This window comes from Colossoma macropomum, unplaced genomic scaffold, assembly GCF_904425465.1.
Source record: "Colossoma macropomum unplaced genomic scaffold, Colossoma_macropomum, whole genome shotgun sequence".
Lineage (NCBI taxonomy): Eukaryota > Metazoa > Chordata > Actinopteri > Characiformes > Serrasalmidae > Colossoma > Colossoma macropomum.
In genome coordinates this window covers 42,436,998-42,453,218 of record NW_023494787.1, presented here as the reverse complement: position 1 = coordinate 42,453,218, position 16,221 = coordinate 42,436,998, and positions in this window count along the sequence as shown.

Below are 16,221 nucleotides of genomic sequence, written 5' to 3'. Positions count from 1 at the left end.
ACAGAATATATTATCGCTGTCAGACAAAACCTCTCAGAAGTGGTCAATGGAAGTCAGTGGAATGGTAAAATTAGGTTTTGTGGGTTTTCTATGTGAAAACATGGTAACACATCCCCTAAAGAGAACATTTTAGTGCAGAATTACTGTTTATTTGCTGAAGTTAACATATGGAAAAAAACTATACAATAAAATAAATAGAAACTGTGCACTAAAATTTAAGTTCACAGAAAAATGCCATAATTAAGTCTATTTGCAAGGTCAGTGTGTGCAAACCTTTGCATACAGCTATACGTAATATACATATGTAAATTTTATCTATATATTTGTGTGTGTGTGTGTGTGTGTATCATTCACTTTCTATGTGTACAATTCTTACTGAGGATTGTAACAGCGCTACAGGGAGATCTCAGCTTCAGACCCTTGACCTGCGCTAATGTAGTGTGGCATGACCCTTGAGCAGTGGCATTTCAGAACAATTTCACAGGCACAGTAAGACGTGTTTGCAGGTGTCAACTGATGCATCCTTTCCATTACAATAAAGTCACCCAAGAGAGCTTAAATAAACAGATTATGGCATTTTTACACCCATTTCAGCTTCATATTCACACACGCACACATGCAGCTTCCAGACTGTAAACTCATGACATGTCTGTCACTGCAGTTCTTTCAGGACCAATTAGAGATCATTGGATGTAATGACTCGTCAATTAACTCCTCATTAGTGGTGTGTTTGCCAGGCATACAGGGTGGGAGAGGGTGTGTTTGTGTTTAGCCTGGGTGCTGTGGCTGGAACTTTGCCAATTACCACATTAATGTGATTATATGGAATGTTTTCCCTCACTAGGGCCCAAAAAGTATGTAAAACAGTGAGATAATCAGTGCCAAATCAAAATTCCAGTTACCAGAATAGGAAGTTACAGTTGTTTGCTATACACTCAGTTCATTTTACATAATTAGTGTAATTATCATAACTGAAATAAAATTTACATAGTTATGTAAGTAATTAGGTTCACATACTTTATTGACAGAATCTGCACTTTTGACTTTTTCTTTTTATTTGTAAAATGTGTAAAAGATGTTTCTCAGCAATTAGAGCAATTCGATCCCATTGTTTTGAAGTGAATTAAGTAACCTTAAGACGTGTCACTACAGTAAGTGACAATTTTAGGTAATTTTGAGCAATGAAAAATGCTAGCCTGTACGTGATTAGCAAGCAAGGCTTGGACAGTTGTACACAAATCATAATATTTTTCATTGAAACACAAAAAAGTTTACTTAACTGCAGAAATTATGTGTTTGGGTGGTGACAATTCTTAATGTAACACACTAATTTTCAGACTTTGGGACACATTTACTTCAAAACAATATATCTAACTGCTCACCATGTGGCCATGAGAGACAGGGATGCAGTCTCACCTCCCGCTTTAAAATGTAAAATATCTTTTTCACGCCCATATTTAGGTGGTCATGTAGTGGGGCAATGCTCCACCAACCAATCATCATGCTCCACTAAACTAAAGGTACTATTTTGTACATACTTTTATAGTAAAGAGTGGCAAAAAAACAATGTGAAACAATGTGAATAAAAATCCTTGGGCAAGATTCCTAAAGCTACAGTCTTCCCCCATTTGCCCCCATAAAAAATTGTAAGTTACTCTGGATAAGAGCATCTACCAAATGCATATATGTAAATATGTGATAGTTTAAAAGGCTACAAGGTAACAGTTTAGGGAGGAGCTTTATGTTATAGGAAGATAAATTAACTGACAAACTTTGCTGTAAATGTGGCTCTCCTGTTTAGTTGCTCCTGAAATTATGGGCTTCTTTGGACATTCCCCCCCAAAAGGCACTAGGCCACAAGCTTCTTCCTTATGCAAAACAAGACTGTATACCAAACACTTCTCATCAAATTCAAATAATGGTAAAACATCTGCTTTTATACTTCCAAACACAAATATGAAATGGACACAAATATAGTTTGGATGAAAGTTTAGAATCTGCACTTTTGACAAAATGTCCAATGTTGCCTTCAGTTGAGATGAGGCTGCAGGAATGCCATGGACACCACACATTAAAATTTTGTGCACAGCAAGACCACTGAAGTAAAGATGATCCTTTCATTCCCACAAACTTTCTGAGCTAAAGCTCAAAGTCTCTTCTTCATTTCCAAGTTTAGAAGTTGTAAATTACTCTTTACAGTCCATCTCTCTGGCTTATGTGTTTGAAACTGAGACCCTGAGGCAGTCTGCCAAAAGTGAAAGGGGGTGTGAACATTCCTTAAACCCTCATGCAGGTCCCTCTGAGCTGGGCCTGTTCTTTCTCTTTCGCCCAGTTCCCCTACAAGTCTAAGCATCACTGACGTGAGGTAATAACATAGTGCTTTAGACTCACATGAAAAAGACGACAAATGAGGAATCATATGAGAGAAGTCAGAGAAAGCACAATGTGCTTGTGCCATTTCCTTCCTCTAGTCCTCTGGGACGTCTTTGTATCAGCTCTCGCTCAGAGAAGGAGAGCAGACCTGTCTCACAGTGCTGCCTCTAAAGCACTTGAGCACATTAACTGTATCATTTGAATAATAGATAATAAAGCATTTGCTTTATGTAACACACTTCAATGACGTCATCTCAAGGTGCTTCACTAAGAACGTCATGGTAAAATGATGAGAACAAAAGAGTGAGTAATAGGAGATAATAACAAGAATAAAATACAGTCACTAATACAAAGAGCAGAAATGATGTGTAGACGAAGTGTGTCCACTCTTTGAATTTATTACAGCTTCCATTCTTTTCAAGAGACTCGCTTTCAGTTTCTCAAAGAAATCTGAGGGACATTTTTCCACACCTCTAGCGTTCAGTCTTAGAAGTTGGTTGCTTTTTCTGTTTTTCACAATCCAAGTAATCCCAAACACATTCAGTGATGTTGAGGTCAGGACTTTGGGGTGGTCAGTCCATTGTTCTCAGAACACCAGCAGCTTCTTTGTTTGATTCTCAAATGTTAATTTAAAATAATTTAAATTTGTGCATCCTTGTCCCTCAGTCCACATGGTGAGCATTGTTTTAAAGTAAATTAAGTAACCTCATAAATTGTCACTACAGTAAGTGACAATTTTAGCTTATTTTGAGCAATGAAAAATGTTCAAACGCAGCTTTGAACAGTTGTACACAACTGTAAAATCATAATATTCACTTAAACAGAAAAAAGTTTACTTAACTGCAGAAATTATGTGTTTGGGTAGTGACAATCTGTAATGTTACACACTGATTTTCAATCTTTGGGACACATTTACTTCAAAAATGGGATCTAAATGCTCACCATGTGGCCATGAGGGACTGATGCAGGTGTGTGGCTAAAATAAGGCTCTGCCTATGGACTAAAACTCTTTGTGTTTCTGTAGTAACATGAAAACGTGGGACATTTTTAAAATAAAATTTGTTAGTTTAAAAATTAAAGGGCTCCCAAGTGGCATCTAAGCGTTGGCTCTATCATTAGGAGATTGTGAGTTCGATCCCTGGTGATGCTACAGCCATCCGCGGTCAGGCGTCTAAAAGAACACAATTGGCCTTACTCTCAGGGTGGGCAGGATGGTCTTCCCTCGTCACTCAGCATGATGCTAGTCAGCGCAGGCGTCTGTAAGTACCCTACAAAGTACCCTACAAATTATATATTTAGCTTATTACTATCTCAATGAATGTCTTCATTTTAATATATTCTAAAATAATCCTTCTAAATATCCAATCTCTGAATAATTGTTTTTAAATAGTTTTTTGCTGTGGGACTAATTTGAACTACTTCGGTAGATCAGTCCATATAGTGAAGAAAAAAACTGAGCCACCAGTTCAACAGATCTATAAGTTGCACTGTATCTTATGCCATATTAGTATGCTCTCTAAGCCAGCCTGCCATGGCCCTGTGTGACCACAGTGTAGCATGCTATTTAATGATAGAGTCACTCCAGCATTAAGGTTTAAGTTTAGGACATTGGAGAACTGGTCTTAACTTGCCGGATTGCTCCCAGTGCTGCTCTAGCACTGAATCAGCAAGCCATGAAATATCTGAAAGTCATACCAGATGGTTTCACATTGGCACTATGGTCACACCGGATGACTTAACAATCTCTCTCAATGTGTGGAAACTCTGTTTTGGCACTGCTGCTGCAATCTTGAGTGTTTTGATTTTGATAAAAATCTCAGTAGTGTCTCAACAGACACATATTGGACAACATTATATAAACCTCAACAGGTGGTATTCTGTTGGCTTGTGGCTGCACAGTGGCAATAAACAAGATGAGAAGAATGAAATTAAGACTGGAATGGTGGTTTGCTGGTGCTTTGTATGATCTAAATTTGCACTGAATTTGCTCCTGATGCCATGACGTTGTGAAACTCAACAACAGAATGACCTGCCTAACATTTAACACCAGCAACACTGGTCAAAATCAGTATTCTAGGCCAGGTCTTTGCTGAGTAACCTACATACCAGTCTTACCAATATTACGTTCTATGAATCAGTGGTGTAACTACAGGCAGTGTAGGTGGTAGAATAGCACTGGGGCCTGTAGGAGACTGTTCTTCACACATTAGCCAATTTCACTGGAGTGAATAAACAGTGAGTAAATAGGCAAATTACACAGTCATTTTTTTAATTCACTGAAAATAATTTTTGTAAGAGGCTCAGTCATCTTTTTTGTACTAGGAACAAAAAGAGCTTAGTTACCCCACTGCTATGAATCAACCGCTTGTGTGCCATATCACGAAAGATCAGTCATACTGCTGCAAGATATCAGCTCAAACCAGCAGGTCCATCTAAGCTTTACAGACATCTCCTCCAGAGCAAACCTGTCTGACCCCCTTTTTTTTATCTATGTATTGCAAATATTGTAAACATGGCATTGGGGAACTCAACAATATACTGACCTGTCTAGCAACTTTGACTTCTTGAGACATTCAGATAAGTAAATAAGAGTTTATCAGAGTAATTAACAGGTTACTTGTGTAAAATGCAGACCTTATAATTTGCCTTTTTATTTGGACCACTAGTAATGTTGCTAGCTTAATCAGTATGCTTTAGCCTCGCTCCAGTAGCTGCTTCGTCTATGTTACAGGCTCTGTAGTTGGCTACATTAACACTTAGATAAGAAATGAAAGTTGTATTGTTACTCATTGCATACTACAATGAGCTTGAGAAAGTTCACTGTTAAATAACCTATTGATAGCAAAGTGTCATTTAATGTAATTAAAAAATGTAAGAAATCACTGCACATTTTGCTGTATTTTGTCTCAATAACTATACGGGAGGCTAATTTCCCGTTAGCTGGGGTTTGGGAGAGACAGCCTTTTATGAAGTGTGTTTAATGGATATTTTTTTAATAGTCAGTGAGGACTGGGATGAAAGAGAGAATAGAGATGAGCGGGGTGGGTGGTTGAATGACATAAAAACAGTGTGAAACTATCACCTAATTTAGTACAGTTTTCATGTATTTTCAGCTTAAAAGATATGTAAATAAATAGTTAAATGATGAATTAAATAGCCTAAATTAAACAGGGTAACTGGAGTCAAATCTGGCAGATCAACAGTAATAGCAGTTCATAAGGGAAAGGGTACATAATTATGGATGGGTAAGGAAGAAGCAATGATTTAGTAAAAAAACACACACACTCAGAATTTCATTGTGTGACGTATGTCACTTTACTGCAGAATTCTGATCCTAGTTATGGCCTTGGTTGAAAACAAAAATTCTTAAAATCCCCAGCAGAAAACTATCCAATCAGGATGTTTTTTTCTGTGGTATCTAGATTAGATACAGCCAAGCGAGCTCTCCCATTGGTTAGGTCTTCAGCAGCTAAACTGATGGCCCAATGTGTCAGATTAACCACGAACATAATTAGGAGGTAACATTGGGACCAATTTCATAAGAAAGAACATCACGTAAAAGAATAATATGTAATATATTTACTGTACTAAATCATAAGGTTACCATGATATGACATCAGAGATTAAGGAAGCAGGGTAAGTCGAAATTCTGGCTTCTCCCACAACAGCGCTACAGCCAGCATGTTCTCCTTTGAAATTTCCATTCTGCAGCAGAATGTCTGTTTGTGTTTTGGCCTGTGATCCCGCCCACTGCCCATTTCCTAGCACCATTTCAACACCCCAGATTCCCAGATATGAAACAAATCGGCAGGCAAACACAGAATGCTGCACTCATGAAAGCAAGCAAACAAACTGGATCCTGACCTTACAAGCTTTTGCATCCTTCTAAAAAGCTGCATGACCAGAGATGCAGGAAAATACAAGGAAATATTGGTGATGCATTTGAAAGATGGAGACAGCTTAGAGCCCAGAAGGACTTTAAGACTGATGCTGAGTTGCCTGATTTTCTCCTAAACAGGTGAGCATTGAGCTTCAGCTAAGGTCAGCTAATGTTAACCAATTTATTATGATAACTAGTAGGGATGGGTATTTTAGGTAATTTCAACAATCAAGTACCTGCATTCATACTCTGTGGTTTGTGTGCAGCTGGGTTATCACGGCAGACGAGGCTTCAGTTGGCTTCCTATTTGCCAGCTTCTTGTTTGAATTTTCCATTCCAAATTGCTCCAGAATGTAACGGCTGCACCATTTAAGGTGGAATGGAAAATTCAACAAGAAGTTGGCAAATAAGAAGCTAACTTAACTTCGCTCAAGGCAGAGAGTGTTTTCAGAGCAGACACTGAGTTATAAAAAATGAACAGGATCTGGATTATAATTTGCAAACAGTAAAAACACTGCAAATGGATGCATTAGCTAATGAACTTTCAGTGTAGGACTTGCTGTAGCTTGCCACTGTCAAAGTTTAATGTTTTGCTTATCTTATTCTCATTTGTGTAGGTTCAATGTCCTCAAACTGAGTGGTAGCGTGACCACTTAGTTTCAGACAGAAATTAGAAATGGAAAACAGCAGCAGCTCTATATTCACTAAAAGAGTCACTGTAAAACTGCTACATCCAAGGTAAAACATATGATAATGTCTCTTACAGGCTTCAAATCAAACATAAAGAATGTCTTTTACAAGCTTCAGATTGTAATCTCATAAGGGCACCAGAAATTTTTTTGTTTTTGTTTTTGATGTTTATGTCTCATGCTGAAGGCCTACTTCTAATAGACACAGTTCGCTACTGCTATTAAATGATAAAAACATGAAAGTGAGTAGCAGCCAGTTAACACTGTACAGTGTTGCTCATGCTAACTGCCCCCATTATCTTCCATTTGTTTATATTAGTTTGTTGGGGTGAATACTTTCTTTAAGAAACTGGCAGTAGTGAAGCATGGTGTTGACAACTGAACTGTGTCTTCAACCTCTGATAACACAGTCTGTGTTCGTGATGAAAGCCTACGTATGTCAAAGGTTATGTGGTGCCGACAGGTGTAAAGGACACACCATTAATCTCTCTCAGTTTAACAGGGAGAGTGGAATGTGAGTCCACCACAGATGCATTTTTGTTGTTTACACTTCTTTGCTAGCCTGAGCCACAGTGAGTCAACAAAGCTTTTGCTACCAGTAGATTTCTTCAACCTTTTAATACTCAGCTGCGGTGAAAAGCTTTTTAGCACACAATTTTGGCATTGCAGAGTAATCTAAATTGGGTTTTAAGCATGCTGTGAGAAGCCTTTTGCATAAATATAGATGAGTGTTTCTGTGGGTGTTTTGATGAATAAAGCTGTTATGTAATTATATACTATATAATGCTATACGAATAGGAAGTTATTTTGGTCAAAATAATGCAGGCTAATCTTTATGTCACATTATTGATTCATCAGGGAGTTTAGGGATGGATTACTGACGAGTTCAGTGGGGCTGATGCCTGGGGCTATAGGCCAAAGTGGCTTAACCCCTTAAATGGCCGGTGGGCCCAAGGTTTTGTTGCATACTTCTTTAACCTAAGAATAGCTCAGCCAGTTGGAACTGAAGTTGTCTTTTTTGTCTGTGGTCATCTACAAGCTAGCTCCGACATGTCAAACTGGGGATCTACCAGGCCAAAGTGCTGTGCAGATTAACATTTGCCCTCATGTAACACTGTAAATTCAGTTCATGAAGGCCTTGCTGATTAGCTGATGAGCTGAATCAGGTGTGTTTAATGATACACTATGCTGAAGTCTGCAGTGTTTTGGCCCATGAGGACTGGAGCCTGAGCTTGTTTCCATCACTGTTATTTATTCAAGTTCCTCCAAAATAATGATGCACAAAACAGCTACTTGAGCTCTTCCTTGTGGAAAACCTTCAGCCTGCTAAATTTAAGTGAGTGTAAGCTTCAAGCCAGGTCCATAAGATTCATACAACAAAAACACATTGCAAAACAGCAGTGTATTATCAGCATCAAGTGCATCAACCTAGAAATAAACAGCACAAAAACAACTAAAAACAATCCCAACCATCCTGTTCAAAAACATTCAACAAATATCACTATAAATATATAATTTTCAAAAATAAGACAATAGAAGAGCTAAAAGATCATAATGATCAGAAACACATGCAGCAGTTATAAAATGACCAGACTGGTAACAAATGCAATTATAAAACCCTGATTAGGGATACTCACCAAAACTAGTTTTTGTTCTACTTAAATAGGAATTATATCTACTTAACATTTCATTATTAAATATGAGTTTAAATTAGTGACTCAACTGTATTAGCAGACTATATTCTATTAGCCTTGTTTAAGCCTGCTGCCTGAAACTTTCAATAGGAGAAAATGTGGCCAATTGTTTTAAAGCAACATGTTAATTTTGCCTAATAACTTGATTAGTGAAGGGCATTCTTCCAGAACCCTGAGCCAGTACCAGATCAGTGAACTGAATCTGACGAAGAGTTTGAAATCCACAGGGACACTGTGACCGGCATGCAGTAACTCTGGCAGAGACCACAACTAACCAGTTTTACAGAAGTATACCTAACAAATAATGAAGTATTTATTAAGAAAATATTTTGATGTATTTATTTCTATGAATTTTTGCTAGTGGTAACAGGTAGGGTGGCAGCAGTCATGATTATAGGACTTCTTTTAGGTGGGGCCATAATGAGTGCTTAGTTTCTATTCAGGGGCCAAATAAATGGCTTCAAGTTCAAAGAGCTCTATAATATCTCATAATATCTCTAATTACATTTGTTATAAGAACGCTTCATGAACCATCAACCACATGAAATGGCTCTTTCAATATAATATTCAATGTGTTTTACATTTAAAAATAGACACTGTAAAATATCTAAACACAAGGCTAATTATTTCAAAGTTACCATATTCAGAATAAAATGAAGTTTTATGTCTGAAGTATTTTGTTTGGCTGGTTAAGCTGTAGTTGAAGGTCCTCTAAAGTCAGACATACACTGCACAATTTTAGAAATCACAGATGTACGTTTGAATAGACCATCATGTACAAACAAAGCCCACAGTTTATACACTCACACTGAATGAAAATGCTCAGGAGGCTTAATGATAACTCTGCTAAAATTCTTTAGGAGAAATAGCATTAGATAAAAAGGAGACATGAGATACATCAGAGATAGAGGAGAGGTCAGATTTGAGGTGCAGATAAACATGAGCGTCTTGGTAAATCTGAGCACGGTGTATGAATTAACTGAGATCTCTATTAAAACTAAAAAGGAGACATGTAAGATTACTAGAGTCTTTTGTCCTTACAGAGATAGTAATCTCTTTTTTGATTTTTAGGTTTACAATGATTACCCCCTCAAAAGATACAGCAATTACTTCATCTGCAGCAATCCTACTCCTGCTGTGTCTGACTGACGTATGGCTGTGTATCTCAGCAGCCTTTTACAAGCCGCTGCCTTTGCTTTTCATGCATCCCACAGGGGAGTGACAGACAGGGACAGGATACAGAGTTCATTTTGTCACTTTGATGTGATACTGATTTGAATTCCTATTTCTTTTTTACTCTCTTTCTTGGATCTCAGTCTGGCTCTCTTTGGCTCATCATTCATGCTCTGAAAGGCCAGAGGAAACAGACGGGCTTGGATGAATGAATATGTGTGATTATTCCCAAGTCGCTCCACTCACACTGGCGCTCTCCTGAGGCCTGTTCTTTAACTGTACACCAGTTATAAAGCAGAGGGGGAGAGAGAGTCAGAGAGAGAGAGTCTCAGAGGGACTTGGACAAGAAGATAAGACAGCAGCTCTAGCAGCTAACTGTGTAAAACTCACGTGTTCTTAAATGTAAAGATGCCAAAAAGACTTCTTTAGAGCAAAACCATCGAAGAACCACTTTTGAATCCCTAAAATTTAAATTCCACATAGGCTCTTTTACATTATTTTTTCCCCCAGATCCACATGCCAGATCAGTTCAGTTGCCAGGAACCACTGAGGAACCATTATTTTTAAAAGTGAAGAAATTATAAATAATCAGCCTGTAATGCACTCTTTAAAAATAAAGATGCCAAAAAGAGTTCTTTGTGCTATGCCATTGAAGAACCACTTTTGCTTCCCTAAAGAACCTTTTAATTAATGGTTCTTAGGAGAACTACTTTGGCAAATGAGATATGTGAATATAAAGAACCTTTTCAAATTTCAAAGAACCGCCACACAATGTAAAAGTTCTTGGAAGAGCCCTTTAATTTGTACAGAATTGGTCCATTGTGTAAAAAAAAAGTAGAAGGTTTTTCACCCTAGAAGTCTCTTTATCAATTATGGTTCTTTAGGGAACCAAAAGTGGTTCTTCTATGGCACCACTCAAAGAACACTTTGCAGTAATTTCTTTTCAAAATGTATTGTTGACTTTTTATTCACTTCTTCACTTTTCAAAACAGCATCATTTTAGTTCAGCTGCAGCTTCATCTTCCTCATTGTTCTTCATCTTGGCTACAAAAGAGACGTTAAGTTTCTTCAGCTACAGCGACCAGAGAAAGCTTCATCACCATAGCCACCAGGAGCAAAACTTCAACAGCAAACCAAGTAATTCAAAGCAAAAGGAAGTGCTTATAAACTAACAGAAAAATAAAAAGAAAGTAGTTAATGTGATTGCTTTGCTCTACTGTTGTCTCCTGTAATATTATGAGAAGGATAAAATAGCATGAAAATTGGGAAATCGGTTACATTACACACATGTCTTTAAAGATGTGGTCAGGATCTTTTATTAAAAACAGAAAATTTAATTTTTTAAATTTAAATGTGTTTTTGCCTGCCATAGATGACCAATGTGCACAGCTATGGCCAAATGGGATAAAGAGCCATCATGTCGAGTCAGTAACACTTGTGTCTGTGTGCAGACCCCTGTTCACTGCTAGCTTGAGTGTGTTCAGTAGTACGGTACTATACACTTGGCTTATGTCACACAGGTGAACTTTTATGAGTACAAGTACGAGTAAATGAACATGGTATCAGCCCAACACCCAATACCAGTATCAATACTGATGCATCCCTAATACAAAGGTTAAAAAGTCAGTGTGTGCTTGGAACCCAATGATTGCCACTTATGTAGTAATCTGTAGTATTGTAATTTGTAAACAGTTGTTGACCCAGAGAAAAACTTTATTACTCCAGTGTTGCCCTTTGATCGCTCAGGAGGCTAAATAATGATTCAGCTAAAATTCCTTAGAAGAAAAAGCATTAAATAAAATGACATCAGAGAAATTCATTAAAAACATAAAAGTCATCTAAACTTGCTCTAACTGTGTTTCTGCCTGCCATAGATGACCAACATGCCTGGCTATGACCAAATGGGGGAAAGAGCCAGCAAGTCAAGTATGCACATGTGGAAGCTTTTGTGGTTGCCGCAGCATCTTTGCATTCTTAAAATCCCTATTGTGTGTGTCACTATCATGGCTTTTCTCAAGCTTTGCACTAGAATTGGGAGGGCACTGCTCCTCCAACTTGGGAGGCCAATGACCCAATACCTATTTCAAGAGGCAAAGGCAATCATATTTCACAATCAAAGTGTTGCAACAATAATTATCACCAGAAAAGTACTGTGAGGTGTCACTTTACAATAATACACTAATCAGGTAAAAAAGAAAGGAGAGAAGAGGAAAGACTTCAGAAGAGTTTTATGGGAGAAATAAAACAGCACTTAAAGACCTGACAACTGAGAAGAGTCTTTACAGGACTTCAAGTATCCACTGCCAGAGGACCTGAGGTGTGCCAGGGAGTTGGAGGGACACTATACAGATGGAGGAGCCCAGTGAGATACACAGGGCCAAGACCATGAAGAGCTTTGTAGGTTATAAGCAGAATTTTATACTTGAGTTGGGAGGATGCTGGCAGCCAGTGTAGCAGACTGAGATGTTTCAGTGTAAATTGACGCTCTAACCACAGTTTTGCATGAAACAGAGTTTATTAGCAGGGACAGCAGTGGAAAGAGAATTACAGTAGTCAATACAGGAGAAGATGAAGGCGTGAACCAACATTTTTGCATCATTAGTGGTGGTAAAGGTTGAAAATGAACGATTTGGCTGAGACACTTATGACTAAAAACTTGAGAATGTTTAACAAACACACCTTCTATATCATTGGAGCTGTTAGTCACTACCAGAGATTTGGGGCCTAGTAGAACCCCATCCCTATCTGTGTTAAATTAAAGAATACAATGTCAATTACATTTTTCCAGAATTATAATTTAGTATTTTTATATGCGACATTTGAATAATTCTTTAAATTGTTATTGCTTTGTATTGCTGTGGCAAATTGTATTCTAACAGTCATGCTAATGAAACATTAAATGGAAATTCCACTGATTTTTCAAAATTTCTGCATAATTCAATCATTAAGATGTAAACAAAGTCTTTCAGAGTCGTTTGAAGTGAAAAGCTCAGTTCTGGGGAAACAGACATCTGAAACTAAGAACTAGACATCTGAAGAGTTTAGTGCCTCTAAAAGCTACTTTACAGAAAGTTATTATATTAAACTTTTACAAAAATGATGTCTGATGCCTGACATCTACAATGGCATTATAGGGCCAATGTTAAAATATAAAATAAAAATAGACTTTGAGAATAAAGTTGTAATATTTTGAGAATAGCATCATATTTATTAGAATAAAATTTGTATATTTTGATAATAAACTCATAATATTTTGATAATAAAGTCATAAAGTTACAAGAATAAACTCGCAATATTTTGACAATAAAGTAGGCTAATTGTAGGGGGGCTGCCACAATGGGTTGGGGCCTCGGTTTCACTCCTTCAGGATCGATCATTTTGATTATCATTCTCATTGTCTCCTATGAAAGCCTTGTAGACGACCACTGCCTGTGAGTTCTCCTTCAATAAAAGAGACAGTTTCCACTAAGTCCTTCTGGTTCTTTCTTCTAAATAAAGTTTCTCGCACAGCTGTTTCAGACATTTCTTATACTAATAACAAACTGGTACTGATGTGCCAGTTTGTTGATTTTTTTATTGGTGAAACCGATACAAAAGTATAACTCCACCAACTCCTCAACGCCCCTCATTTTAACACGAGGAAGTTTCTACCTTCCTTTTTTAAACCATTTGCCTACAATATTGTAACTTTTCCTGGTAATATCCCACTTTAAGGTTGTAATTCTAGGACTTTATTCTCAAAATATTACAACTTTATTCTCAAAATATTACGATTTTATTCTAGAGAATACGACTGTATTCTTGAAGTCTATTATTTTTGTTTTTTTAACAGTGGCCCTAAAACGCCATCGTAGACATCAGGCATTTTTATTTTTTTGGAGTTACTACTATTTTACTATTATCAACATTACGTCGCAAACATAGAACTCAGAAAATACCACCCTGACTTTTACATGTGAGTATACAGACCCTGTTTATTCCCCTTTAAAATAAATTGAAATGACAGAGACAGTAGATTATATGTGGCTCCTCTTCAGACACTCTATACATGTTGAGTTTGCTGGGCTACATTATGTGAGCCGCTTTAAGTATCCATCAGAAGTGGAGTCTGCACACACGCTAGGCCATTTCCCACCAAAGCCAACGCAACTAGAGTGCACCTCTCAAACTGCGACACTCCAGAGGCCTGGATGATCCTTCCTTCCTCTGTCACATTTAATCTATGTTCCTCCATACATGGCAATTGCACAAGCAAGGCCCCGAGACCTAAACATTTCCATCCTATCCTTCTTGTAGGTGCAGGGACATTTAAGAAGAGCGTGGACTTGAGGAAACACACTGTGTTACGCCATTAAAATGTTTCTGACGTTCTTCCATGGTGTAACTGATCTAAAGCAGACAGCAACTTCAGCCTGAGCTGCTCTAAATAAAATCACTGATGTCTATAAAAGACCTGCCACCCAGACTAGAGCATTGAATCTTTTTTTAAATCTGTGTCTGAAGTCTGTTAATACACATTATAGTGACAAGAACAGTGTGGGACTGGGTAGAAAATGTTTATGACCTGCTGGAGAGAATCAGACAGTTCATTTCTCTGTCAGTTCCTGCCGAGTGCTCATCACACGCCAGAGGAGAATTGAAACTACACTGTCATGTTACCATTACTGGTAATTATACTGACAGAAGTCATAATGTTTAATATCACAATAGTCAATTAGAGTACATTTAGCCTAAATTAGCATGTGACATAAGCTGTCATGACATTAAACATTACGTGGTAACACTTGAAGGCTACCTACGTAGACACTTTATAACACATGCATAAGCATTGACAAAAGTATTGATAAAGCAATTACATGTCAGTAATCACAAGATGGTATAATACCATATTGGTTCTATATAATTCTAATTTTTAATTGAGTTCTATTAAAGGTACATCAGTTGATTTATTGATAATGTCTTGGATGTACAACCTTGGATGTTTTTGTGCCTCTTTGAAACACCTACCCTGCCCTTCTACTCACTGACCATTTTATTAGGCCAGCCATATGCAGTTTTTTGCAAAGTTTTGGGCACTCCTGGTCAAATGACATATTTTGTTGATTGTCTAAGTGTAATTAACACATACTTTATGGAGAACACACTTCTGCACATGTTAATGCACAAATACTGTTAATTTGCAAGAAAATGCAAGAAAATGTGTGTGCAAAGATTTTAGCATTTTTTATATATATCATTTTTTCCAATATGTTAAACTCAGCAAATAAATTTAACTTGTTTAAATACACTACTGGTTAGTTTTAAGACCGGTCCTGGACTACACAGGATTTTGAATGGAGATCTTCCATTGAAAGGAAAATAAAGCCCATGACTAGACATTTAAGGTGCACCCAGCTATTGGATCTCATTGGATGGAGCTCCATCTAATCATCCAACATCAGTAGCTGATTTCGCTAATGCTCTTGCGGCTGAATGCAATCAAATCCTCACAGCAACGTTCCACCATCTAGTTAAAGCCCTACCAGAATAGTAGAGGGTGTTACTGTGGCAGAGGGGGACAAACTCCCTATTAATACCATTGATTTCAGAAGAAATGCTGGACGAGCAGGTGTCTGCAAACCTTTGGACAGAAGGTCGGTTTCCCAGTCACGGATTAAACCTAGTACTGGACTATGTTTTCCTTTCAATGGATAATCTCCATTCATTATGCCATGTAGTCCAGGAGTAAGGTTAATCCCTGCCCATTACACATAGTGTATCAGAATCTAGGCTTGCTTTTGGTCTTATCCAGATTACCTGTTATTGATCTTCCCCATCATTACAAAGCATTGCATTCTGATGGAGCTGACAAAGGATTTGTCATCGGTATAAAAATTAAATCCATTACAAACAGCACTAATGTTCAGAGTTTATTGACACATCTAGTTTAATTATGTAAATAGAAATCCAGCAGAGAGCTCATTTGCAGCAAACTACATCCTGTTTTTAATGTAACTTAAATGACTTCTTTAAAAAAGGTGAAAGGCTGATTGTCTTAATGAAGGAACAGCACAAACCTGGTTTATTTAAATGAGCTGAGTAGGACAATAAGGAACGGATTTCATAATATCAAGTACTATCTTGTTTACACTGAAAGCCTAAAAGCCTTTGTGGTAGTAGTGCTTATGTAAAAAGAGCAGGAGATTGTTAGAGATTCAGCACAGAACTTTACTCATGGTTAAATAATACCGCTCATAAAGTAGCTGTAGTACTTTACTCATGGTTAAATAATACCGCTCATAAAGTAGCTGTAGTACTTTACTCATGGTTAAATTATACCGCTCATAAAGTAGCTGTAGTACTTTACTCATGGTTAAATAATACCGCTCATAAAGTAGCTGTAGTACTTTACTCATGGTTAAATTATACCGCT